The sequence below is a fragment of the Musca autumnalis genome, unplaced genomic scaffold (genome assembly GCF_047663935.1).
Source record: "Musca autumnalis isolate F117 unplaced genomic scaffold, ASM4766393v1 scaffold_4, whole genome shotgun sequence".
Classification (NCBI taxonomy): Eukaryota; Metazoa; Arthropoda; class Insecta; order Diptera; family Muscidae; genus Musca; species Musca autumnalis.
The window spans coordinates 128,483,114-128,508,906 of NW_027411977.1; the positions used below are offsets into that span (position 1 = coordinate 128,483,114).

General features: G+C 35.0%; 1 protein-coding gene across 3 annotated transcripts in view; it reads right to left on the bottom strand.

Annotated features, from left to right (window-relative positions):
* LOC141402658 (lysosomal proton-coupled steroid conjugate and bile acid symporter SLC46A3) overlaps positions 1-25,489 on the bottom strand; it is a 77,164-nt gene extending 51,675 nt beyond the window's left edge. The window contains exon 1 of one of the 3 annotated variants that reach the window (XM_073984368.1): positions 23,397-25,489. The gene's annotated coding sequence lies outside the window, so the exon portion shown is untranslated. Of the gene's footprint in view, positions 1-21,383; positions 21,503-21,554; positions 21,855-23,396 lie in introns of those variants that run through there. The other 2 variants (XM_073984366.1, XM_073984370.1) reach the window with 2 other exon arrangements.
* Positions 25,490-25,793: the final 304 nt, after the last annotated feature.

The following is a 25,793-nucleotide window of genomic DNA, read 5'->3' on the forward strand; positions in this document are numbered from 1 at the left end:
CATTTTCAAATGTTAATGTCACGTATTGATCTTTCGAATAAAAAAATGTTTGATTACAATTTAATTTCTTGTGTTATTTTTTACAATTTCAAGTTCTATTGGGCTTAAAAAACACCCTTTATGTGTTAGTAAATCAGAGTTGTATTTGAAGGCAAACTGTCTGGTGTAAACGCCTAGTAAACGAGGCTCAAAAATCAAAATGCAATATTCTACAGAATTATATGAAAAAAAAAATGGTCGCAAAGTGTAAATACTCATTACCGTGGCGTGTCTCCAGTCGTTTTGTGCTAAAAAAACTGATATTCATTAATATTTTAAAATATATTATATAAATGAAGTACGCCGAGGTATTCTAGAAGAATAAACAAAATCTATTTTAATTTCATGTATGTATTAAATTATTTTATATTTTATAAAAAAAAATAAGACTTGCACCTTAAAATCCAAGAATAGTCAGTGCTTATTACCGTGGGTATTTTCTAACCTTCAGTACCCACTTTCATTAAAAATGCGATTGCAAAGTGTTAACCCAGATAAAGCCACTGGTCGTTTAAACGCCACAAAAAATGGTTGCAAAAATTGACGTAAAACTCTGGCTTTTTCGAATATTTTTGTGGGGTTTTTTGCATTTTGTTATAGTATTGTCTGTTATCTGTCATTTCACGCTTATAACGCTTCAGTTGACCTACGTATTTCCACGCAATTGGCCTAAAACCCAAGCTATTCAAAAAAATCGACTTTTTTGTAATTTTCGACTTTTGATGAAAAATTTAAATATGCGATAAAAAATTAATCATAAATGTTAGAATCATACAAAGTCAGGGATTTGTTAGGAATATAGTAAGAGTATTTTCTCAATCAAAAACCAAGGGATTGCCATGTAAGGATACCCCAATATTGCCCTCCAAAGTTTTTGGCACTTTTAAAAGAAGGCCCGATTGCAGGAAAACTATACGTTTTAGAGAAAAAAGTTATTTTTTAAAAAATGCTTAGAAAGTCTCAAAAATATAATTTTCATAAACAATTTTAAGTTTTCTCGCAAAAAAATTTCTCGGCGCTAAGTGGGTTAATTACTTTAAAGTGATTTTATTATTTTTTATATTTTTACTATAGTGTCTTAACATAAAATTGGAAAAATTCAGGTAAATTTAGATAAAAACAATAAAAATTGTTAAGCAACATCGATTTCTACCTCACAGTGAAAAGTGTCCACACTATAAGTTTTATTAAAAACAAGAACGTCGTTAAGTTCGGCCTGGCCGAACTTGTTATAGCAAGTTCAGTAAAACAATGTGGCTAACCTTAAAAATGCCGAAATTAGTGACACACCGTTCCATGGAGGCTATATCAAAACGTCGATCAATACCTACAAATTTCTGCCGGAAAGGTTTTAGTTTCAAAGGAGTCAAAATACCAAATTTCCCATATTTCGGTAAAACCTTCAAAAACCGAAATTCAAGAGGTACGCTTATATAGAGGATATAGGAACCTGCGGACGTATATTGATAATTCTCTTCTGGAATATTTTATAACTCCATGGAAGTCTAAATAACAAATTTCAGTCTTTCGGGGGGATATTGACTTCACGTTTTTCAGAATTACGAAAATCGGGAGGTACCGTTCTATCGGGGCCATATCGAAACATGGACCTTCATCGACGACTTTCAGTCAGATAGGCTTTTACCTCCAACAAATACCAAATACCAAATTTCAGCCATTTCGGTGGGTTGCTGTGGCCACAACCTTAAAAATACCGAAAATAGGGGGAGCGTTGTCGATGCCGTTGGGCAATATGAAGGCGTGGACCTATACCGACAAATTTCTGGGGGACAGTTTTATAACCCCAAACGAAGATTAAATATCAAATTTCAACCATTTCTGAGGAATATTGAGGCCACAACTTACAAAACACCGAAAATCAGGAGGTACGTTCTATGAGGGCTATATGAAGGCGTAGACCTATACCAACAAAATTCTGGGTAAAAGTTGTGTACTCTCAACGAAGACTAAGTTCCAAATGTCAGCCATTTCGGTGTGATAATGAAGTTAAAACCTTAAAAATACCGAAAATCTGGTGGTACCGTCCTATGGGGACTATATCAGAACGTGGACCGATGTAGCTCATTTGCAATACCAAACATCCTAGGAGTAATAGAACGTTATATACCAAATTACAAAGCTCTATCTTAAAAATTGGGAGCAGTATCTTGATTTCAACAGCCGGACGGACGGACATGGCCATATCGACTTAGAATTTTACCCTGATAAAGAATATATATACTTTATAGGGTATCCGATGAATATCTCGATGTGTTACAAACGGAATGACAAATTTAATTATATCCTTCATAGAATGGTAGAGGGTATAAAAATATAAAGTTCACACTTTGCCATAAATACCAATAAGCGAATTTCCTTCGTTCGTCTATATTCGTAATAAATCAGTCATAGATAGCCCTGCCTCAACATTAGTCTAGACTAACTGCCTAGAAAAGAACTACGAAAATGTAGGGACATTGCTGTATACATAATGGAGAAACGAAACAAGTTAAAAATCGTTAAGTTCGGCCGGGCCAAACTTTTTCTACTCTCCAGTATAAAATATTCTAAAATAAAATGTATTAATTACTTTTTTTCTTGTCAACATTCTTAGTGGAGATACTTTATGACCACGGATACCCCAAATGCCTTAATTAGTTTAGAAAATGAACCTAAAATTATCTTCAATCGGCGGCACCTTTATATGGGGCCTAAAGTGTGTATAATACTCGTATCAGTTAGTTCGCTCAAAAAATATAGAGGAAATTCTTTATAGAGAGAATATTTTGTGTAAGAATTCCCAGTTGTGCCTTAAAAACGACTTAAGTATTCGTTACCACGGTGGTACCCACCGTATGCAAGCCCGCCTTGCACGCTGAAGGTCATGGGTTGGATTCCCCGGCCAGGCAACATTCAAAAATTTTCAGCGGTGGCAAAATACCCCTCAGTAATGTTGGCGACATTTCCTGAGAATTTCAGCCATGTAAAACTTCTTTACAAAGTGGTGTCTTAAGACACGCCGCACAGTGGTTCAGAATCGTTTTTTCCTGGTCAAAATTCTGTAACTTTTGAACGGATAGAGATATATTCATAACTCTTTTTTTGTTAGACAGATAACACAATCAGCTTTCAGAAGAATTATAAGCGGTCAAGTTCGGTCTGGTAGTTGCAGAGAAATTCAAGGTCAAAATTAAACTTTTGAGTTTTTTAACTATTTTTCATCAAAATATGAGTGTTTTTGTGGTTTTTCTATCTTCCTATGTATTAAAGATGGTCAAACACCAACAAATAAACAAAATAATTACCAAAAAACTAAAAAAAATTCGAAAATATGTCAAAAAAATTTTTTTTCAAAAATTTGTAAAAAAAAAATATTTACAAAAAACAATAAATTTTTTCAAAAATTAAAAAAAATTCTTCTTGGGTTTTAATAAAACTTATATAACTCGTATAAAAACTCATATACTCAAAAAGTTGTAATTTGTGTCAAAAAACTGTAATTCATATGGAAACAGTATAGAAAAACACACATTTTTACCCATGTAATTTCAATAAATTGAAAAAAGTGTTAAACGGACCGAACAGTATGGGTACAAACGTATATATGGGCTGGAAAAGGAAACTTTCGAGCATCTTTCTGTGAAAACAGAACTTTGTTCCATGTTGTTCCACAAAAGTTCTAGTCCACTAAATTTGGAATTTCATAAAATTTAGTACCCGAGGAAAAATAAAATAGATCATGTTGTGTAAACGCTACGGTAATTTACTAAAACGATTTTTAAAGGTCACAATCCTACCTACCTTACAAAAAAAAAAAACAATGAACACAATAACTGTTATAGTTTCAGAGAAATAGCTTCTTCTTTCTCCAGAAATTTGCAAAAATTACGTATTTCCCAAAAATGGGTAAAATGCTCGTTTTTAGGGGCACGCCACGCCCACACCTTCCAATATTTGGGCCTAATTTGTTGGTTTCCTTAGTTTCAATATGTTTACTATCGAATCCCATATAGAAATTAAATATCTTTGACAAAACAAAATTTTGATTTTTGCCAGGAAAATCGATTCCTGAACCATTGTGCGCCGTTAGGACTTGGCGATAAACAGTAGGTCCCATATCATTGAGCTAGTATGAATCGGGGTGCACTCATTGATATGAGAGAAGTCTCCCTTATCCTTCAGGGATGTTTGTGGAACAATTATTATTATTACTCGTTACCAGGAAGTTCATTAAGAGAAGTTCGACTGTTCTTCCGTTAACAATTTAGGTAAACCCCTGAAAATACCGAAAATTGGTAACGTTATATGGGCCTATACCAAAACATGGACTTATAGCCCAGTCATAATAGGCATGCGTATAAGGGGAAAATAGCAAAAATTCCTACAAAGCTGAATTTTGGTGGAGAGCTAGGGTTTACCATTAGAAGCAGCGTCCTAATAGTCCCCATCGATCTCATTTGTGCAAAAAAAGTTATTCGGTTTCAAAGGTATTTTTTTGAAGCATTATTCAGTTCTTTTGATTTCTCTCAAAAACGGCAAGACGCAGCAAATGCCGGCTAAAGTAAAATTTGTGAATTTAACAATTGTCTACAAGAATGTAGTTTATGATTTTTTAAAAAGTGTTACCATTTTAGAGATATCGCGATCTAAGAATTAAATTAAAAATTAGCCGCGTAAGTTCATTTTGAGGCGAATTGTTTAAAATAACAACACTATGTGTTAGGTATTTCCATAAGCTTTAAAACGATATCCACTTTGCAGTAATCGGTTCAGTAGAACCGGGTCTAACCCAGTCTTTAAATACTGCCTTTCGGGTCGAATAATCGGCGAACCGGATCCGCCACCCATGAAAATTATATTTTTTGTAATCAGCGCAACAAACCCTACCTTTATACAAAACTTCAAAAAAATCGGAGAGTTTTCGTTCGCGTCGTTCCCGTTGGGCTTTTGATTACACATGTGACTTAAATGGGCTATTTTTGCATAATTTTTTTTTTTGATTTTGTTGGAATTGGTTTTAATAGGTAGGTATAATTTCGCTAATCAAGAAAACATATATATTTTGGGGGGACAGACACGGTTACTTCGGTTATTTTAGCCAGTTCGTCTGAATATGTGCATATTTCCCTCATATGTGCATTAAAATTGTGTGTTTTTAGAACAGCTTTATCTCAAGAATGGCTCCTTCTAGTAAAAAATTATAAAGACCAGTAGTGCGATTCTGTAACTTTTTTTTAATAACGAACCGACATCGGTAGTTAACGAAAATATTCGGTTGAGTTAACAAATGTGCTATTCTGTAACTTTATGTTAACGATTGTAGAAATCGTTAACTCATACCGACGAAAATCGATAGGAAGGAAATGTCAAATATTATATTTTAACATTAATTAAAATATATTTTGAAGCTGAAAACATTATTTCGTCGCGAATACAAAACATAAAGCGTTTAAGAAGGAAACAATTCAGATTTTTGAAGGAATTTGGCTCAAATGTGTGTCTTTTGGATGAATACGGATGCCAGTAAAGAAGGATTTCTTAAGATGTTTTTATTGTGTGTGTGATTTAAAAGTAATAAAAGTGATAAAACCATCATTAATCTTTTTTAAAAGCGCAGTTGTATTTTTTGAATTAAAAGTTGGGATCATATTTTGGGTTGTGGCGCTCTGTATGGAAATTCAGCTTTGATATTTGACATGACTTAAGCAGCTTCAGTGATCGTGGATCCACGTTACCGTCATTTGAGTTATATATTCACATATTCAATTCACGCCCACATTAAATGAAATTTCTCATAGCGGAGAGTATGAAAAGTTCGAATATCCAAGCTTATACGCCATTTTTAGCATTCTGATTGTTAGTGATGCTGAGTTAAAATCTATAAGATTATCACAGAACAAAGTAGGTTAAAGTATTCACGTGTTGGCCTCAATGCTAAATAAAAGCCAACGAAAGCCTCCTAGAAAGATAGTGTTACGGACATTGGTATAGGTCTTACATAGCAGTACCACACTTGAGTTCTTTTGAAGCATTAGATAACGTTTTTCCTCTTTAGTAAGTAAAACAAAGGTTAGCGTAGTCTTCATATGTAGGATAGCGTGGGGCAGCTTCGCCACTGTTGCGCCTTCGCCAGCGCCGATTTAATTGATGCTACATGAAGGTGGTCTAAAGGAAATTTATGAGTTAATCGAAGATCAAAGAGAACTTTGATGATCTTTATGCAGTTTCAATAAAATCGGCGCTGGCGAAAGCACAGTAGTGGCGAAGCTGACCCATGTTATCATACATAGTTAACCCTTATGTAAACGCTTTAAGAAGATTTTTCTCAATAAGGCAGAATTTACCTTGTGTACACTCCTCATTAACGTAACATATGCTCATATAAAAACGCCGTTTTTAAAAAAAATCAACAAAATATTGCAATAATGTACTGTCGTTAAGACTTAACAACAACTTTTTTTTGGTTGTTAACTTAACGATAATTTTCGGTAATTAACGACAAAATTTACCGACAAAAATTGTTAAAATTGGTATACAGAATAGCACTTACCGAAAATTATCGTTAACTACCGACATTCGTCGTTAATTCTGTCGTTAAGGAGTTACAGAATCGCACAACAGACTTGTAGATAATTTTTCTGTCTACAATCTTTCCTTAGATTTACATAGATCAACCGTTTTCAAAAACTACGCGTCACAGCGTAATACAGCTCAATTTCGACGTAAACAGTGTATGAATCACGAACTTTTCTAGATAAAAACAACGGCATAGCTGAACGTATTAAGTTACAACAATGACAAAAATAAAGGTGGTGGAAGGCAAAAACTCAGGTGGAAAAAATGTAAGGTGATATTTCAAATTTGTTAGTTCAGCTAATATGGTTCAGTTTAGTGCAAGCCAAAATGGAACACCTTCTTTCTTTCTTTTGTCCTTTCTTTTTTATTTAACTATAACTTTGATTCAACTGGCAGGATCGTTTTTATATCCTATACCACACTGTGGTAAAGTTATTATGTCTTTGTGCATTTTTATGTAGCATGCATAAGGAAACGAGATAGACACATAGTTCCACTTAGGGATCGAATCGATTTATCCACGTCCGTGGCATTTATTATCCTATTCGAGTGAAATCGGTGCAGATTTGAATATATATTTGATAAACCGAACACGCTATGTATATCCAATTTCGATGAAATTTGAAATGTGTTACTGAATGCGATCTAGAAATAAAATTGAAATCGTTCGGGATTTCAATATTGATTCTATATATTTCCGGTCGATTTCATGTAACGAAAATCCGTAATAGCAAGCCATATCTGTCCAATTCTGATGAAATTTGGAATGTATGACAGAATTCGGTCTAGAAATAAGTTCGCCAAATTATATTGAAATCGGTCTAAATTTGGATATAGCTTCCATGTATATATTACATATTCACAGTGGTGTAGGGTATCATAGAGTCGGGCCGGTCGACTTTGATCCTTTCCTTACTGGTTATTTCTTTTTATACCCTCCGCCATAGTATGGTGGGTGTATTAAGTTGATTTTTCTGTACGTAACACATCGAAATTATCATTTGGGAACATATAAAAGATATATATTCTTGATCAGGATAAAATTCTAAAACCACCAAGACATGTCCGTCTGTTGTACTCACTCTAGCTTACAAGGAAATAATTTAGATAGAACGCTAAACTTTTGCAGCCTAGGCGGGTCAAGATCGAAACGGGCTATATAGGACCACGTTTTGGCATACCCCCAGACTGACAGACGGACGGACGGACACACATAGCCAGATCGACTCAGCTCGTCGAGACATTCATTTTGGTATATACGAGTATATGCGTTATACATATTATTTCGATGCGTTACAGAACTTTTTGGCCAAAACCAACTTATAATACCGTCCCAACCATAGACTAATGAAAAGATAGACGACGGAATGCTCTCACCGAGTATGTTCGAATTGAGTATGCTGAAAACGCAACTCAAAATAAAATGCCAAAAAATACAAGTTAATAAATATTTTGTTCTGGCAAAAGGCTACATGGGGTTAGTTTTTGATGGGAAAAATATCCTCAGACAAAAATATCCATAAAAATATTGCCATTTTCCGCAAAAATCGTCTTCGAACTTTTTGAGTTTTCGTATTTGAGTAGCTTGACGGCGCAAAATTGAGTATTCCTTCGTCTATCTTTTCATTAGTCTATGGTCCCAACATAGTGGTGCAGGGTATACAAATCGAAAGGTACCCTTCTATGGGGTAGAAAGTTGTTTACTCCCAACGAAGGCTAAATATTGAGGCCACTACCTTCAAAATAACGTAAATCGGGAAGTACCGTTCTATGGGGGCTAACATAAAATTGTGTACCAAAAGAATTCAGTTTATATCAAGGCCATTCAGGCTACTGTTAACAACTTTTGAAAACAAACATAATAGATTTTACGTTATTGTGATTCGACTTTATTTGTTTGTATTTAAATCAAAATAATGTTTTTGACAACAAACATAACAATCAGGTGGGCTTAGTGCCCGACTGTTTAGACTGTGGTTTATGTATTTTATGCCTGTATTTGTCGTCTTGCTTTGAAACCCCAAATTTTCGAAGAATTCTCGAATTAAACAAAAGTGGTTTTATCGTTGCCCTTTAGAATCTGTCATTCAACTAAAGATCTTGGTGATTCGAGTAATAAGTCTGATCATAGTATAAGTTAAACAGAATTAGAAAAAATTTCGGCGATCTTTTAAATATTTTGTGGGCTGGACTATACTCGTTTCAAACTGTAATTTTAGGACCATTTTACGTAAAATATTGTTCACATTTTAACGAACGTGTCACCTAAGTTTAATTTACTTTAAATAATGACGATTTTGATGATGATTGGGTTTTAATGCAAAATTGGTTAACCGGTTTCGGTTTTGGACAAACAAGGGCTATATGTAACCCTGAACCGACATAGCCTGTTTTACAATACCGAACCACTCAGGAGTAATAGAAACGACTATATATCTATCTTCAACAGGTGGACGGACATGATTATTGAATTAGAATTTTGTGCGGATCAAAAATATATGTATATGCTCCGAAGAATGCTTCGATGTCTTACAAACGGAATGTAAAATTTAATTATTGTGATTGTGTAATTATTGTTACAGTTAATTGTCTTTTTTCGTTATTGCAAGATTTTGAGTATTTCGAAGATCTTATCCTATTTTTAAGAACATCGGCTATAATATGGATTTTGGGATTTCCTTCGGTTTTAAGAACCTCAATGCAATTTCTACATAATTCCATCGAATAGAGTTAAAAAGTGGCTTAATGTCGTCGAGGTTTTTAAAAGTTCGGTCCGAACATATCGTTGTTTTGTTATTTGAAGTTCACATCCAGTTATCACACTCTAACTTCAGTCCCGTATTTCAAAAAGTTTTTAATTGAACAAATCTTTGATATTTAACCTTTATTATTTGATATTTAACCTTTATTATCTTATAAACCTTTGAATGGTATTTGGTTTACAGTAATATGTCGTGATATTATATTAACTCAGTATGGTTTTCGTTAATTCCTGAGTGCAACCTAAACGACTTCTTTGAATTAGATACCTCCAAACAGATGGATAATTTTAATTCGCGAATGCAGATTGTACAAGTCGAATATTTCCAATCCAGCTATTGTGTCGATAAAATAAAATAATACTCTTTTGTGTCGTCAAAACGCCAAAACGTTGATATTTTACCAGAATTGATAAAGACCGTGCAAGCCACCTAAAAAATGCAGAACTTTACATTGATAAAATAGTTTATACACGAAGTCGGGAGATACAGACTGCGGTTCACAGATTCCGAATCCTACTCGGGCAACATCTTTATTTAAGCTTCGCGAAGAATATTTTACCGTTTTCTTCTACATTTTGTGGGTATTTTGCGCAAAAAAATTTACAGCAAATGAATACTAGGGCCTGAATTCGGCTATAGGATCACCTTATTAAATTCGCCTTGGTTCATTTATTTTATTTATAGTTTTACAGTGATTTATTTAACATGCTTTGGTGTCTGTTTGGTTCAAATCTAGTAATTTATTTTTCACACCTGCTGTTGACCAATCGAACTAAAACTCTGCAAACTTTTCACATTTGGATGACAATACATGAATATGAAACCAAAACCAATATGGGTCCATTTTTTCCTATAGCCCCCATAAAACGGTACAACCCAATTTCACTGTATGTTGAGGATTTTATCTTCATTTTTAGACCGAATTGGCTCTGATTTGGGATAGCCCCATATAACGGTACCACCCGATTTTGTCTACATTTGCGGCCTAAATTGGCTGTAATTTGGCTATGGGGTTTTCAGTGGTCAAAAAGTTATGTACTAAAAAGTTAAAAATAAAAAATAATTAAAAAAAATAAAAGTTACAGTGTTTTATTATACCTTATAGTACTATGTGGGGAGGGTATTTATTATAAGTTGGTTTTGGTCAAGAAGTTTGAAACGCATCGAAATAATGGTCGTAGATCCATACGTACATAAGTAAACACAATCACCCAACAACGAGATGATCTTGAAATATAAAATGTAAAGACGCATTGTCAGCATTTTTTTATTCCTTTATTTGTTTGGGTGTTGTCATTGAAGTTGAAAAGAAGAGCAAAGTGCCTTTTTGTGTTTGAGTGTTGTTGGAGTATCGAGTTGCAGTTATCGTACGATGTCTGCAGCAAATGCTGATGTAGCACCACTGTCATGCCGTCAATGGGAAATAGAAATATGTTTAGCAACAAGTAATTTCATCTACCGTGGTGCAATGGTATGCACACCCGCCTTGCACGCAGAAGGTCGTGGGTTCGATTCCCCGACTAGGCAACATCAAATTTTCAACGGTGGCAAAATACCCCTCAGTAATGTTGGCGACATTTCCTGAGTATTTCAGCCATGTAAAACTTCTCTACAAGTGGTGTCGTATGACACGCCGTTCGGACTCGGCGATAAACTGGTAGGTCCCATATCATTGAGCTAATATGAATCGGGGTGCACTCACTGATATGAGTGAAATCTCCCCTGTCCCGTCTGGGATGTTTGTGGAACAATTATATATATATATATATATATATATATATATATATATATATATATATATATATATAATTTTCATTCTTAAGCTTTTAGTTCGGATTTGACTTTAATAAAAGATGCAACAGCGCAACGCTTTGTATAACACAAACCAACTCGCCTTTATAATATTTATTAGTAACTAAGCCGATGCTGCTAGTTATCAACAATATAATCAACAAATAAATATAACCAAACCGATGCTGCTGGTTATCAACAAAATAATCCAATAACTACCCAACGGGTAAATAAACTGTAACAAAGCCGTTTATGCTATTTACAAATAACCAACAAATAAAATAAAACCCCTTTTTTAATAATCATAACTTATATACCAATGTATGCTGACGGAGATATACCACCAGCCACTGACCAAAAAAAAACCAAATACACAAGTTTGCTATAAAATCTGTACGTACCATAATGTGGGGCTATACCAAACTTCTTCATAAAGGACTCGAAATATTATATTACGTTAAACTAAGTTTTGAAGAAATTTTTGAAAAATTGTTAGAGTTATCGTGCCCAACAGCCATACAGACGGACAGAAAGACGAAAGTAACATGGGTAAAGAAACTCCAAATTGTCTGAAACGAATTTCGTCCAAAAATACTTGGGGTCTAAAACCGTTATTTCGATGAGGCACATTTTTGGTCGTATCAAAGTGTATATACCCTTTCTAGCCTAAAGGCTGAGGGTATAATGAATGTGTCGACGAGCTGAATAGATCTGGCTATTTGTATTCGCACAATTTTGATTAGATCGTCATCAAATTTTGGGTGTTGATGGGGGTCCCAGAGGGGAAGCCTATTGATTTCGGTGATGGTCGGATAATATTTAGGGGTCGGAATGGGCAAAAAATTTATTTGGAGAAAAATTCAACTTTCTTCAGCATCTATAAGGGCCAGGGACGTACGCAGGGGGGGGGGGGGTGGTCACTGGGGGCCCGGCTCTTATCGAAGTCAAACTTATGAGCTCAGCATAAGCATTTAGTCGCAACACCCACAATCTTGAAGTTTTATACACAAATGTTTCGATATTTTTGTCGGAAAGTTTATGCGTCCAAAAAAAGCCACGAAATTCTGAAACTCTGACTACACAATTTATAGGACAAAGATTTTGGTTATGAAGCCCGTATTCGATCTGTCTATAGATAAAAGTCTCAACTTACATAGGCTGTCGGCAAACCCGACTGATATTTTTTACTTGTTTTCGAGAAAACAAAAGTTATGAATTTTCATAAGTTTACCTCCGCTGTGCCGACATAGTCCTTGGAAAGTTTTAAATGTCATCGAGTTCATAAACATCTAATCGTACAATTAAGATAGAAATAAGGCGGAACAACAACCATTGGGATATCACTAGAGCGATTCTCTAACTCAATTTTTGAGTTACCGACAATTGTCGGTAAAATTAAAATACTTATAATTTCGGTAATTACCGATTTTTTTTATTAAACTTTTCATATATAATTTTGGGTTTAAATGTTACCGATTTTTGTCGGTAACTCAAAAAATGTGTTAGACAATCGCACTACTGATGGAGTTTTTCGACTTAACCTATTTTGTCAGGACTTAGCTAAAATTTTGCCGAGACAGAATGTGGATTTCGTAGTCTCAAACAGTACTGCGAGTAGAATTCGGTGTCTATGAGTCGTAGTTGGTATCGCCCGACTCCTGATAAAAATGTTTTCTCTTTTTTCTAAATGCCTGTTCCAGAACCTTCAGGAATCTACACATTTTTGCTACTAAAAATAAGTAGATTCTTGCAGTACTGGAACAGGCCATAAATGTAATTTTCTGAATTTTTTAGTTGGCTTGCATGAACTCTATCACTTCTGGTAAAATAGTAAAGTTTTGGTGTTTTTATGACATAAAAGAATATTATTTTCTAACAATAGTTCGGTACAAGCCCAATCTGCACTCGCAGATTCGATTTATTCTTTTTTGGAGTTATTGATTTCAATTTATTAATGGTATACAAATAACATTAATAGGTTTTTAGATAGATCTTCTTGTCAGAATCAGTCCTCGTGGTAAAAATGCTTCCAATTGATAACTTAATAAGGCAAAAATAAGGCAAACCTTTTTTAATGGGACTGAAGTTAATGTGGGATATATGGATATGCACTTTAAAGAAGAAGAAATACTGAAAATCTTTGAAATAGAATCGAAAATGCCAAATAAGACCTACTGTGGTTAAAAATTCTGGGATACATTAAAAAGGAAACCTATATGGGTAATGTTCATTAGAAAGATTTTTTAGTTAATGCGTCAATTGCGTTGGAGTATTTGGTTAAAATCTTCAAAATACCAGGCGGAATTTGTGTATGGGGACTATACTGAACATGTTCTGATATGGTTAATTTCAATTCTAAACATCCACAGACTAATTTATTATACTCTGTTCCAAATTTCAAAGTTATATCTAAAATATTGTAAACTCTCTCAATTGAAATTATATACTTTGTATCAATATTTCATATAAAATCAACTAAAACGCCTTTAAAATAGCTTTGCGTAATGCTACACAACATTTTTTAATTTCATAATTTTTGGTCAATATTACTTTTCTAACGATATAAAGTTGTTTGTCACATGTGGTCAAACAACGAAGATATCACAATAGTCGCAAATAAAACCAAACTTTTTATTTTTGCGATTTTAATTATAATGACGAATATCACAGAGGGGACCTTCCAAAAGCAACGCCTGACTATGAAAGTAGAAAACACAATGATGCAAAGAAGGTGGGGTAGGTGGCCAAATAACGGTCATATAGCAAAATTTCATTTTTGTAATCACGCTGCAGGACGCAATTTTGATCGGATCGTCACGACATTTGAGGGTTAATGGGGGTCCCATAGAGGAAGAAGCCTACTGATTTTGGTGATGGTCGGATAATTTTCAGGGGTCCAAATGGGCAAACAACTTATGTGGAGAACATTCAAAGTTTTATTCATATGCGAATATCTCCGCTTCTAGATGGGGTACTCCAACGGAAAGCCCGTCATCGAACAAAAAAGATCTCCTATATTATGATGCAAAATAGGTTGGCGCACACCCCACTTTCCCGTTTTTTATTTGAATTGTACTGACGAGTATCTCAGCTTTGGTTGGATGCGTTTCAACAATGAAGATATGTTCCCAATTTAGAGGTCGGAATGGGCAAAAAACTTATTTGTAGAAAAAGCCAAAGTGTTTTCCAACGAAAATATCGCAGGGTCTGTAAGGGGTATACATATATAATGAAAGTAGAAAATATTGCTTTTCTAACGATGTAAAGTATGTTCTCGTAGGTGGTCAAACAACGAAGATATCACAACAGTTCCAAATAAAACCCAACTTTTCATTTTTGCGTTTTAATTATAATGACGAATATCACAGCTTCGGTTGGTGAGCTTTCAAAAGCAAAGCCTGACTATGAAAGTAGAAAATCCCATATTTAGAATGATGCAAAGTAGGTTGTCGTAGGTGGCCAAATAACGGAGATGTCGCAATAGTCCGTAATACATCCCATTTTTCCATTTTTTTAATCACGCTACAGGTCGCAAGTTTGATCGGATTTTGAGGGTTAATGGGGGTCCCTAGAGAAAGAAGTCTACTGATTTTGGTGATGGTCGGATAATGTTCAGGGTCGAAATGGGCAAACAACTTATATGGAGAACATTCAAAGTTTTATTCATACGCGAATATCTCCGCTTCTAGTAGTACGAGTAGGCGTATGCCAAAAGCAAAGCCCGTCAATGGAAGAAGACAAGATTTCCTTTACATTGTTGCAAAGGAGATATCACAACAGTCGGTAATGTATACCATTTTTCCATTTTTTATAATCATGCTACAGGTCGCAATTTTGATAGAATCGTCACTAAATTTTGGTGATTAATAGGGCTTCAAGAGAGGAAGAAGCACATTGAGCTTGGTGATGGTCGGATAATATTCAAAGTTTTATTCTTATGTGAATATATCCGCTTTTAGTAGACGTATTCCTAAAGGAAAGCCCGTCAAGGGATGAGGAAGGTGACATTCACCTATACTATGATGCAAAATAGGTTGGCGCACATCCCACATGCCCATTGTTTTTATACCCTCAGCATTTATGCTAACGAGGGTATATACACTTTCATACGGGCAAAATGTGCCTCATCGAAATAATGGTTTTAGACCCCAAGTATGTTTGGACCAAATATGTTTCAGACAATTTGGAGTCGATTGAGCAATGTCCGTCCGTCTGTCTGTGTGTCTGTCTGGCTGGCTGGAGCGCACGATAACTCTCGAACGGATGAACCGATTCGGTTCAAATTTTGGCTTTCGTAATATTTTTCCCAAACTTAGTTTAAGTTCGAAGATGAGCTATATCGGTCCACTCCTTCCGGTACCTCCCCCACAAAAGTTCGAAAATGGTCGGAAAATTTGTGCGCACGATAACTCTTGAAGGGAGTAACCGATTTGGTCCATACTTTGTCCATTGTAAAATGTGTACCAGACTTAGATAATTTTTCAATATAGACTCAATTGGTCCACTCCTTCGGGTACCTCCCACACAAAATTTCGGAAAAGTTTAGTTTAGGGCCATCTCTCGAATCGCTTTGATTTTTGTTTTAGCAACTTGTATTCACTGCCCCCTATACAACGGTACAAGTTTCATCAGGGGCAAGTCCACACTTCCTGAGAAAATAGCCCCAACGTTGCAAAATAACCCTATGACACCGTGTGAGGTGGTTGGAGCTCAATATAACTTTCGAATGGATCTGCCGATTCGGTCCAAAATTTGGCCTTAGTATTATTTTGTCCAAACATAGTTTAAGTTCGAAGATAAGCCATATCGGTCCACTACTTCAGGTACCTCCCCCACAAAAGTTCAAAAATGTTCGGAAAAATTATTCGTATGGGAACTCGTGAAGGGAGTGGCCGAATTGGTCCATACGTTACACATCCTAATATATCTACCATATATAGATCAGGTTTGAATATGGGCTATATTTATCCACTCCTTTGGGTACCTCCCATACAAAATTTCGAATAAGATCACTTCATGATCTTCTCTCGAATCATTTTGATTTTTCAGGGGCAAGTCTATACTTCTTGAGAAAACAGCCTGAAAGGTGTTAAAAGCCCCTATGGCACCATATGTGGTCACTGGAGAGCACTAAATTCTCGAACCGATCAATTAATTTGGTCCAGAATGTAGCCTTCGTCATATTTTATTAGTTTCAGTTCGATGATGAGTAATACCGGTCCACAACTTTCGGTACTTCCCCCCAATATTTAAAAAAATGTCACTAAAATGGTATGTACAATAACTCCTGAACGGGGCTACCAATTTGGTCCAAACTTTGGATCCCCTAATATTTTGTCTCTCAAAAAGTTAAAATTTGTGTTTAAGTACAGTTTAGGCTCTGTTTAAAGATCCTTTTGAAAAGTATGCCGGCGCTGTTCGTTGTGGTCATGTCTACAGTCATATTATGTTTTCCGTGGACAAGTCCATGCTTCCACTGAGTAGTGGGTGCGATATCTATCGAAAAGATATGACTCGCAAAATAAGATACACTCCGTAATGGACTATGTCGGTCCAATCCTTTAAGTATCTCGTCCGCAAAAATTTTGAACTTTAATCCTAATCCAAATTACTGTCGGCAAGTTCAAATGTCCAAAAAGGGCCACAAAATTCTGCAAAGATCCTAAATACATTCGATCTGTCCGTAGATGAAACTTTCAATTCATATAGGCTGAGGGTATATCTCTGTCGGCAAAGCTGACTGATACTGTTTTACTTGTTTTATTTGAATTGCACTGAATTTTATTTACATGTCAGACATTTCTGCTTCTGTTGGACATATTCCAAGGAGAGAGCTTGATAATGAAACTAAACCATCTGAGCTTTAAATTAATACAAAATGTAGCATTTATGGTAAAATATCAGAGTTATTGCAAAAAGCGCTAAACTATTACAATTTTAATATTCTTAAGTTTATACTTTAATGACAAATACCTCTGCTTCTATTTGGTGTATTAAAGACATGTAAAATACTAATCAAAAAGAGCGCAAAGCTCAGTACTAAGTAGACGTCCACAGTATTATTTTTAAAATATAAAATTAAATATTAATTATTATTTTGGTTCAGTTCGCCTTAAGTCATTTAGTATAAATACCAGATAGTTAGGTGAAAACTTTAGTATCTCCCTAAAAGAAATGTTTACGGGTGAAAAGCTTATGCAACTATAGCCTTTGCCCACTTGTTTTGGTATATATATGTAAGTATGGGTCTACGACCATTATTTCGATTCGTTGCAAACTTTTTGGCCAAAAATCAACTTATAATACCCTCCCACATATTGGTGTAGGGTATAAATATAGCCACAGCTTCTACGTAAATTAACTATTAAGGCCAATATTTGTTGTTGTTGCATTTAATTTGTATAATATACAAATACAATTCGCAAATTATAAAAAAATGCTTCGATGTCTTACAAACGGAATGAATATTTTGTAATACCCTTCATTTTATGGAGGTTATAAAAATTGCATTTTGAAATTTCGTAAATATGAAAAGTGATTTCAGTTGTTTTTCTAGTTCCATTTACATACATATATTTATTATAACATTTATTATAAAATTTTTGTTTTATTTATATTTTTATATAAGAAGGCTGCACGAAAACTAGGCAACACCGCATTTTGCCAGGCGCCATTTGAATTTTTTTTGGAAGTCTGACAGTTTTTAGCCTAAATGTATTCAGGACATTTTATCACACGACCACGGCAAAATTACCCAGGTAGTGGTATCACACCAGCTGTTCGAATATGAAAAGTCAAATCCCTTTATAAAAAAAAATATTTTTGTTGTAATTTCCCCAAACAACATAAAGAAAATTTTGACATAACATATTCAAAATTTTACGATACCACTACCTGGGTAATTGTGACATGCATACGACCATGTGTTGTGTTGTTTACAGTGACTTGAAAAAATCACTTTGCCAAATACTGGAAAAGCTTGTGAACATTTTCCTCTGATCATTTTTCACACAATTTTTGGACGTGGATAATCCCAGCAAGGGTGCATCGATCAAATTATATCTTTGTATGTCGAAAAAGGGCCATACCATAGCACAATGAAAAACTGGTTTAATGAATTCAATCGTGGCCGACACTCCCCAAAAACCGAAGGTCGTGGAGGTCGTCCAAAAAGCGAGCCAGATCCTACAAAAGTTTTTCACGTAAGAAGCACTTCAAAGCAAATGGACACCCGTTACTTCGGCTAAGCTGGCCTTGTGGCGACTATAAGGCTTGAGATATTGAGCACGGTTCTGAGTGGTACACTACAATTAGAAATTCGAAAAACGGACAAGAGAAGACGCAGAATGGTTATGACAATGCGAGCTCTCACGCATCGATTCAAACCAGCGCCTATTTGACCGGAAAAAACGGGGAATTGATGGGTCATCCGACGTACAGCTACGACTGGTGATCCAATGACTTCATTTGATTCCAGTATATCAAGAACAAAAAGACGTAATCAACGATTTTCGTCGCCGGAAGATGCTGTTGAAGCATTCAAAAACCATGTTTTGAAAGTGTCTCAATCGGAGTGGAAAAAGTGCTTGAACAATTGATTTGAGCGCATGAAAAAGTGTATGAAACATACTGGAGAATACTTAAGAAAACAATAAAACTATTCTTGATTGTAAGTATTAGCGTTTTCATTGTTTGACCCGATAGTTTTCGGTGCAGTCCTCGTATTTCTATGATTTCATTGTGAAATAATCATTTTATGAAGGGAATTTTTAAATTTCTTATATTTGCGCAGAACTGTAGAGGTTGATTGTACACTACAAAGAGAGGTGACCGAAAGAACGAAATTATCAGCTAAATGGTGTCTCCGTTGACACATGAACACAGGAAGTTTATAGAACGAAGGAACGAGATTTAGAAACTTTTGAGAAAAGGAACGTTCCGATCCGATTGACCAACACTACACTGAAAGAAAATGACATTGTATCAATGAAATTTGTCATTGACTTCATTGTATTAATGAACAATTTTCATAAAATAACTTTCATTATTGTTTCATAGTATTAATATGAAAGTTTCATAGCAATAATAGAATTGTAACTTCTCCAATTTTACGAAAACCCTGGCCAAAACTCTAAAACTGAATGGATTTTGACCTAACCTTGGGTTCTTATGTTTTTCGGGTCGCTGGTTTCAGTTTTCATATTTTTTAACCATCAGACGTTCATTAAAGGGGGCTTTTTTGATCCCTTCTCCTCTAAAATGTGATCGTATCAGATCAAAATGTTCCACAAATTTGTTCGCCATCAATTTTTATTATAGGTCCTAGAACACACATGAACGCTATATTTTACCTAAACTCCAGAAATACGCAAAATTAAAAACACATTTTACGGTTAAGGTCGTACTTCATCTTTTTAGAAGAAAAAACCTAGAAACTCAAATAAGGGGTGCAAGCTTCTACCATTTCTACAGTTTTGGAAATAGTTGAGTTAAGATTACTTGGAATCCTTGCTCTTTAAGTATATGGTGTCCTTGGCAACTTTACTGACAAGAATGCGAGGAATATAAAAAATTGACCCTTGTGTGAGTAAAAAAGGGTTCTTTTTGGTCCCTTTTTCCACAAATCTTTAAAATCTCCTATAAAATGTGGTCGGATCGGACCAAAATATTCTAGAAATTTGTTCTCCATAAAATTTTACTGTTGGTTCTAGAATACATCAAAACTCTAAAGTTTACCTAAACGCCAGGAAAGTGCAAATATGTGCAGAATCCTTCCCTTTTTATGAAATAATAAGGTACACAGCCCAACTCAATTTTACTCACAACTATTTTCATAATTAATTGTTAAAATTGACCTTGAAAAATTTGCAAGTACGTACATAAATTATTAAAGAATGCACACTTCATTGGCGACACTGAACATCTTAAATGAGTTTCACATACATTTTATTAAAATTACAAAAAAAATATTTAAAATCCGTTGTTTATTTTGGATATTATCATAGTTTTATAAACAACTTAAATATTGAAAAAAAACAAAAAATTCCAAATAGGGTCACTTTGACCTGCATTTATACCCACTAATTTAACAAGAAACCTATATATTTTTTCATAACTACACACAGTGGGATCCTATAAACAATATTTGGCGCTATTTAGTTTAAATTGATAATTTTTGGCCAGGGTTTTCGGAAAATTGGACACTGTGCGTTGGTTCAAAATCAATGAAACATTTTTCTTTCAGTGTAATTTTGGAGTGATTGAATACACTAAATGTAATACAGTCGAACTTCTCTATAACGAATTTTTCTCTATAACGAATAAAAATTTAAAACACAACTTTTTCCCACACATTTTCACCTATTTTAAACTCTCTATAGCGAACTTCCCTATAGCGAATTCTTCATAATAACGACATTTTTTAATGCACAAGTGGAAATTACCGCACAAAATAATATCTTTATAACGAATTTTTGAAAAACGTTATTCATTTTAATTTGTTTTTTATTAGATTTCACAAAAAAAAAAGAACTCGTTTATCAACGCTCTTAGAATAAAAATTGATTCAAAATACTTAAATTTCCAATGACTACTGCGCATAGTTTATTTTCATTGCTTAAAAATTACAGGTTTGTCATTTTACCTTAGTTTCTCTATAACGTAGTAATTCGTCGGTCCCAACCCTCTACGTTTTAGAGAAGTTCGACTGTATTTTACCTTTATTTCTGTGAACATAACATTTTATTTTATTTATCTATGTGGTGTAGTTTATACATAATCCGGTGCAATATGATCATTTTGAAAAGTTCTAAATGGAATAACTAAAGTAATATATCCTCCTGCAAATAAAACAAAATAATCGTCGTTAACAAAAATAGTGTTACATTTTGACATTTAATCGAAATGATGCGTAACTAGATTTCATTGTTATGTTTTATGCTGTGTTCACGATTTATAAAAGGATAGATTTTTCTCTTCATATTTCATTGATTACATTATTAGGAATCTTATCTTTTTCGCTGGCCAATGTCAAGACACTGATTTCTTTTATTACCACTAATTGTGACATTTATTTTCAAATTACACGACAAATCTCAGATTATCTTTGCACTTCCCCAAACAAATATCAGATAGTAATTTCTATGCGAAGCGAACAAACATGCTCCGTCACTTTATTGTTGATACAATGTTTCCAATCTTTACAATTCAACGTACCTACTTAAGATTAGAGCTTTGTCATCTCTCTAAGCTATCTGTTGGTTGAAAACAAGCATTGTCTGGACGATAAGAATAAACACGCTACGGGATTGTATTTAAATGTCGTCGATTAGATCGTGCAAGTCTTGAGTCGAGGGGTAATACAGAGATTAATGATTTCATACGTACTTGGGAATTTTTGTTTCTTTCTTGTTGTGTGACAAGTACTTGAGAAATATTATTAATATCACGCACAATTTAGACGTTGAACACTTTCGACATTCTTCTGTTTCTGATTATCGTCGATTAATGTGGGGCAGTTATTTTTATTCAACACTTTTGCAAACATAGGCAAAATTGTTTCTTGTAATGCAAAGTTAAATATTGATATTATTACAAAAATGCAAACTAGCTGTTTTGAATCCAGTACTCCGACTGTTCTGATATTTGATTAGCTAAGAAAGCGAAACGGCAACGACAACGACATTATTCTCGGAGTGTAGAAATTCAACTAAACAAAATTGCTTTAGGGGAAGATTTTGTTGAGAACGTTGGTATTAACACTTGTATAAGAGATTTTGAATTCTTATCAGTAGCGATTGATGTTTAAGGTTGGTGATTGGGGCAATTTAACATCATAGATTGTTTTGATTTTACTGTTAGGTCTCTGCGAACATGGATAGTGCTTTTTAAAATCACGAAAAATAGAAATACATACACTTACTCCAAGCCAAAATGGGATAGCTTTTAGAAAATTGTCTTAAAAAAGGATAAAAGACGCTACGTCACTCGCTGAAATGGTAGGATTAACAAAGGTATCAAATTTCATACACTCTTTAATAACTATGTAGCATACTTCTTTTTATACCCTTCACCATAGTATGGAGGGTATATGAAATTTGTTTATCCGTTTGTAACGCATTGAAATATTCGTATACATTTGCGACCATATAAAATATGACGAAACGTCAAAAAAAATATCATTGATGAAGCCAAGGTTTGAACTGTTATAATTCGCGAAATATTGCAGTGTACCACGAAATATGACCATAGTTGGAAAACGGCTCCCCAGCCAAAAAAGAATAAAAGGTTATGAATTAAAATCCCATGTTAATAATAATGCACGTACTACAGGCACCGGGCTACGCATTTAAGCACATGATATAATTACGTTTAATACATTTAAAGGGTAGAGTTGTGTAGTTCCGGAACGAACTAGTTCCAAGGAACTATTCCGGACAAGGAACTATTGGAACTATATCCAGCTCTTGCGTTTATAAAGTTCCTTTCGTTTTTCTCGTTCCTTCAATTTAACGCCTACGTCGATCTTTCGTTGTTGCTGTTTGTACGCTGCAATTTATTTATTTCTATGTCAATTCATCCACCAAGCAAGGAACTATTTGGAACGAAAAAAAACAAAAAGAGCGACGAAAGAGAAAAATTCGTTAAACTATTGCGGTTTCGGAACTATTTGGAATGAAAAGAACGATGAAAGAGAAAGATTCGTTGAACTATATCGATCTCGGAACTATTTGGAACTACTTTAAGGAACTAGTTCCTCTTGCGAAAAGGAACTAGAAAGATCGATCCGCTCCGGGAACTAGATTGCCCAACTCTAGTATTGGGTGAATATGCAAAACTTCGCAAGTTAAGTGGCAGATGATTCCAAAACCTTGCTACTCTAACAAGGAATGATCGATCATATATACCGGACCAAAAGCGAGGGAGTAAGATTTGTGGATTGCGTAAGAATCGTGAGAAAATGAACTTTGAACAGAGTAATTCCGGTGTACCGTTTTTAATAATTTTATAAAAGCATGACATAACCCGAACATCTATGTACGACTGAAACGGAAGTCCCAAAAACTGCAAAGTATAACTGGAGACATGATCTCTATAATTTAAACGATATCCAAATCAAACTACCAAATTAATTAATATAAGAATTCTGTCGAGGCACGACTGAATAGCGCCAGAGAATACCTCTATACCATAGGTGATAGTTGACATTAACAACTGTTTTTAGCTTACCTTTTGTATGCCTTTCGTATTAAGAAGACTTGTTGTTGTTCGTTTGATTAATTCAGCATATTGTTTTGTTTACAATTTAGACTAAGTAGCAAATTTAATTTACTTCATAGATTTAAGTAGGCAAATTTTATAGCAATTTTTAGGCAAATAAATTTAGGTTTAAGGTAAGTTTAAGGCAAATTCAACTAGCAAATTTCAAGTAAGTTAAGGTAAGTATTTGTGTGTGTGTGTTTAAATTAGTTTTTAGCTTGTAAGTTTTATCACTTTAACGTGTAAGTAGATTTTAAGTAGCACAATTGTAGTTTGTAAGTAGATTTTACTTAGGAAAATTTAGGTTTTAAGTTTTAACAATATTTTCGTGTTTTCTACTTTAATTTATTTTGTACTTTGTGGTATTTTGTGTTGTTTCTTTATGTTTATAAATTCAATGTAATTTTCTGTGTACATTCAATTTAATTTAAATGTTAGCTTTTTTGTATGTTCAATGTTCTGTAAAGATTTTAGATGTTTGTTAATGTTCACTATGTTCACTTGTCACTAGGGGGGGAAACTTTGAAAAACTTGAACCGGCGCGGTCGCGGTTATAAAAGGAACTGAACGATGCAATAATTTGCATCAGCTTAGCTAACCGGTTTACAAATCCACTTTATGTTTATTTACTTCCAATCGGTTGGAATTTACCGGTGACTGCGTATTAGTGTTGGTGAATTATTTACATTGTTTACACTTGTTATGTTTTACATATTTTCTAATTTTTGCCGCAGTCACCGCTAACTCCAATCGACAGTGGCGAGCAAAAGTTTACACATTTATAAACATTTCTGGGCCCCCGAGTGACAAGTGTAAACTACCATATAAGTATATACTTTCTTATTCGCGAGGCATATTCTTGATAGGACCAGCAAATACGTATCCTAGTTGAGTATTGTACGCCATCACATCCCCGATGCCCGCAGCCGTACATCCACTTTTCCGAATCGCCGTAGAGGTGTCCGCGCCCAACTCTATTTCCACAGGTGCGTGGCCCTGGGGTCCGTATCAGCCAAGACATCATTTGTTAAAAACCTTGTGGGATCTTCCAGGATGGGATCTGAGTACAGGCGCCTTGGCAAATCGTCCATCACCATCGCATTGACTCTTAAAAACCATGTGGAACTTGATCTGCGGGGCGCAATCGTAAAAGTGGTGAAACGCTGCCCTCTATACGTGAATTGAGACAGACGGAAAACTGAGTAAGATATTCGCGACATCGTCGCTGCCTGGCTGATAAGTACCCTCACTATAGAGAACCCATCCATGCCCTCTGCTGTCACCCTGACCATGGCTGTGGGCACAAAGACTAAGTCCCATGCAAAGGCGGGGCCATTAAAATTCATTTTAGGTAAACTTTTCTTTAAATGTAGCTTAAAAGACTTAACGCCGGCTTCCCACAAGCCGTCCATGCGTGGCGCACCAGGTGGGATGAACTTCCAGTTAAGATTTTAGTAAAAATTGCTTTCAACCGTAGTTGTTTGTAAGCTTTTCATGAGCGCAATTCTATCTCTTTTTATCAAATCAACTGCGCCAACAAAATTTGTTCCGTTATCAGAATAAATGCAAGAAGGGCACCCTCGCCGGCTATCGAATCTTGAACAAGCAGCGAGAAATGCGTGTGTCGAAAGGTCGCTTGTAGGCTCTAAATGTATTGCATTTGTAGCAAAACAAATAAAAAGGCCCACATAACTCTTTAAATGTAGCTTAAAAGACTTAACGCCGGCTTCCCACAAGCCGTCCATGCGTGGCGCACCAGGTGGGATGAACTTCCAGTTAAGATTTTAGTAAAAATTGCTTTCAACCGTAGTTGTTTGTAAGCTTTTCATGAGCGCAATTCTATCTCTTTTTATCAAATCAACTGCGCCAACAAAATTTGTTCCGTTATCAGAATAAATGCAAGAAGGGCACCCTCGCCGGCTATCGAATCTTGAACAAGCAGCGAGAAATGCGTGTGTCGAAAGGTCGCTTGTAGGCTCTAAATGTATTGCCTTTGTAGCAAAACAAATAAAAAGGCCCACATAACCTTTTGTGAAAAAGCAATCTCTTCTAGAACAACTTTTAATGTTAAAAGGTCCTGCGAAAGCGACACCGGTCTTCGTGAAAGGTCTAGACAAAAACGTACGTTCAGGCGGAAGAGAGACCATTATTTGTCCCTGTGTCCTTTTTTTATGTATTATGCATGTTTTACAATTCCGAAGAGACTTTTTGACCAACGATTTTAATGCAAATATCCAGAATTCTGATCTTATTATTCGTGTCATCAACTGATTTCCACCATGTAACGTGAGTTTATGAACAATGTCGATCAATAACTGACTAAAGATTGCTCCGTGCGGCAGAATTATTGGATGGCGTTCGTTATAT